We start from the raw sequence: 3865 nt of genomic DNA, 5'->3' as shown, positions 1-3865 counted from the left end.
ATGAGCATATTGAAAGTTAATATAAGTACACCTAATCTAAACCTAATTGATCCCTATAAGCCTAGAACATACACTCATGCACATGTTTAAATGAAAATCAAATAGACCATGTAAGCCCGACAATTATAAAGAGTAACTAAGGCCTCAAGAGAGAAAGCCACCACAAATCCAAACCCAAGAAACCAAATTCAGGCTCCCAACCCAAGTAATCACAACATCTAGTAATCTAGTGAACTTCCAGCCCAGCTAGCAAGAGTGATAATCAATCTAGGTCGCCCAGCCAGCTAGTCCACTCCCAGCGCAAATAGCAAGACTGACATGGGGGCGTGTCGACTCCAAAAAGGATCTCAAAATATCAAAGCCGCCTATCTAGACAGACCACTTCAAAGCCATCCAACTAGAAAGAGTGTCCGGAGTGGAGTTGACTCCCAAAAGGATGTCGAATATGAGATCAATCAATACTAAGCCACCGTGGATCATAATCCCCTCACAAGGAATCACAAGAAGTATCCATCCTGAATAACCCTAATCCCAAGTCGCCCAAGAAAGAACAAAACGTATGGTAACACATTAGAGGTCAAAACGGATATGAAAGAAAGCATACGAGCATGTTGAAAGTAAATCTAAGTACATCTAGGCTAAACCTAATTGGACCCCTATAAGCCTAGAATGAACACTCATGCACATGTTAAAATGAAACTCAAACAGACCCCCATAAGCCCGATAGGTATAAAGAGTAACTAAGTCTACAAGAGATAAAGGCACCACAAATCAAAATCCAAGAAACAAAAGTCAGGCTCCCAACCCAAGTAACCACCATATCTAGTAATCCAGTCAACTTCAAGCCCAGTTGGCAAGAGTGATAATAAATCTAGGCCGCCCATCCATCTAGTCCACTCCAAAGAAAACTGATTCCATCCTTGTAGAGAGAGATGCAAACTAGCTCTTTTTTTTACGAGCCCAAACCATAGGTTAAGGGATGATCAGCTGTTTTTTGTTCTCATTATTGGCTAGCACATAATTTAATTTTCATAACAAGTTATCCTTATTAAAACAAAAAAAATGTCAACAAAAATAAGAGAAACAAACTAATTTTCATAACAAGTTAGTCATAGAAAACATTATGACTTATTGGTCCAAAGGAAATAATTGCACTTGTTGGAAAATCTAACAAATGCTTCATTAGATTTGAGGTATTAGTAGAACTCCTTATGCTCTGGTACTATATCAAGTTTCTCGAGATTTATTGCACGCTCAAGTAAGAACTTCAAGAGTTGATGGAGCTTTATTGCGTCAATACTACGCGTATGACTACAAAATGGCATAACGTTCACATTCTTCAAATTCTGTAAGGAAACTTTGAATATGTTTTGTTCAAACGAGTGGTACTTGTCTTCCAACAAATCAATCTCTTCACATTTAAAAAAAGCATGGTACTAAAAATATAGAACAAGGATAAATCGGGTTAGGTAGTAAGCTTAACAACTATAGTAATGAAATTGAAGTCGTTGAGGCTATAAGGGATCAATATACATTTGACATAAAGATATTATGTATTGAAAACATACTGGTATATCAGGAATTATCATTAGGTTTTCCAAATTACGAGTCGACCTTAAGAGGTTGTCAAGGGGGAGGAAAGTTTTGAAATACAAGAACTTATTGTAAACCATCTGCATTCTAGCAAGAGTAAGGAGATGTCTTCCTCTTTCAACATCAAAATGGAAATCACCTGAATAGAAGAATGAGGCAGAGTAAAGGTAAGTACATTGATTTGCGGGGCTTACAAACTAAACCAATAGTGATTTCCCATTCTTGTAACACCTTATAGATTAGACCAATAAAAGGAACTAACATTTAACCTCACGTACTACATTAAAACTATATGAGTTAATTAAAAGGAAGTGAATCAATAGATAATTAATCAGGTTAATTGAAAAAATCATGACCACCATCGTACAATCAAGTTATAGCTAGAAAATAGGAGCTCAATTCAATATCAATATAAAAGACCGGAGACATTTGGGACTGATAACTGACCTTGGTAAACTAGTATGACAATATTAGATCATTAGCACAACGAACGCTTGCCAAAAGATCTTTCTGTATGTTTTCACTCATTTCATCTAATTCATCACACTAGATATCAACATATTTGTGGTTCAAAGATGACAAGTCCCTGACCTTAATTTTCATATGATTAAAACCCCAGAAATCGTTAAATGTTCAACATATGGAGCAGCAATTTCGAAGCAGCATGTATCACCTTGGACTGAATATTGATCCCCGTCAGGATGATCGTGATCGATCAATTGCAGTCAATATTAATCTTGATAGTGCACAAATTCATTTCCTTAATGGATAATGTACTGTCTCTCCTTAGCCGCTCTACAATTAAAAAGTATAGTCTAAACTTTATGTTCAGATGTGATTATGGTGTTTCTTATTTTCCCGTAATTGACGAGTGGATTAAATTTGTTCTGAATAAGAAAGTGGAGGATTTACTCCTGAATATATGTTATAGAATTGCTTATTCAATTGGGCATCATGACAAACCCTATAGCTTGCCAGAAGTTCTAAATTGGAAATCTCTAAAGAGTTTAACATTTGAAAGTTTGTTAATCCGGGATGAACACAGTAATCAAATAATGTCAAATTGTCCTTAATTGGAATCTTTGAATCTATATGGATTTTGTGGTTTTAATCTATAGATTTTGTGCAAACGATTAAAACCACAAAATCCATATAAATTCAATGATTCCAATTGAGGACAATTTGACATTATTTGTTTAATGTGTTCATCCCGGATAAACAAACTTTTCAACATTAAACTCTTCTGAGATGATTAATTGTGTATGTAATCTTCTCATATTCTGCAATTATTGCACTTAAGTTTTATAATCGATGAACTACAACAGATAATTTTTAGCAAGCTATATCGTTGGTCATGCCCAGTCAGTTAAACAATTCTATAACGTATATTTAGGCGTAAATCCTCCACTTTCTTACTCACAAAAAAATCAAGCCACTAGTCAATTACTGGGAAATATGACAGACCATCATCATATATGAACATAAAGTTTAGACTGAACATTTTAACGGCTAAAGAGAGGGAGTACATTATCGGTGAAGGAAATGAATTTGTGGACTGTTGAGCTATCTAAACGACAAAACTCCTCGGTGTCATAAACAACGTTGTTGATAGAAGTCCAGAAGTATTGGCAATCCTTAGAGTAAGTAGATGTTTTGAACGTGACTATTATGGACAATAAAAAAAGAATTTGGACAATAAGAGCATAAGGTAGCTTTCTAATCCAATCAATTTCTTAACATTCTGTTTCAATTTTTGGTTTTTTTCTTAGGTAAGTTTTCAATAAGCAGACTTTCAGAGGTATCAGAAAATTGGTCCTGGTTGCTCATTTTGTTCAAATTGTATTACTATTGCTACATGAAATCACAACGTCAGCTAACCACTCAACAACAAAAAGTACACTAGAATTTGTTTGTGAAGAATAAGAAGAATTTCAAAAATTTTATTGTTAAAAAACTAGAGCAAACAGACATATATAAATAACAAACAATAGCGTAAACATGTGCTTATTGTGATTTATTAGAAAAGTCACAACCCCTTAGAAAAGCCACAATCCTTCAGAATAATCACAACCTTTCCCAAAAGTGACAAAAGTCACCCTCTTTCGGAAAAGTCACAACTCGTCATTTTCCTTACAGACCTTTTAAAACCCAAAGAATCATGCTACTTCTCTTTTGTTGAGAAACAACACAGGGCTAAGAAGGGGTGGAAATTATCATATATCAATACCGAGAATAAGTTTACTTGTAATTATAATTGATATAGACAATTTGT

General features: G+C 34.6%; 1 pseudogene; it reads right to left on the bottom strand.

The window, feature by feature from the left end:
* Positions 1-1105: 1105 nt before the first annotated feature.
* LOC125819775 (uncharacterized) lies at positions 1106-3420 on the bottom strand (annotated as a pseudogene).
* Between the last annotated feature and the right edge of the window lie 445 nt (positions 3421-3865).

The sequence above is a fragment of the Solanum verrucosum genome, unplaced genomic scaffold (assembly GCF_900185275.1).
Source record: "Solanum verrucosum unplaced genomic scaffold, falcon-dt-bn FXZP01000239.1, whole genome shotgun sequence".
In the NCBI taxonomy this organism is placed as follows: domain Eukaryota; kingdom Viridiplantae; phylum Streptophyta; class Magnoliopsida; order Solanales; family Solanaceae; genus Solanum; species Solanum verrucosum.
This window is presented reverse-complemented; position numbering and strand designations above follow the sequence as displayed.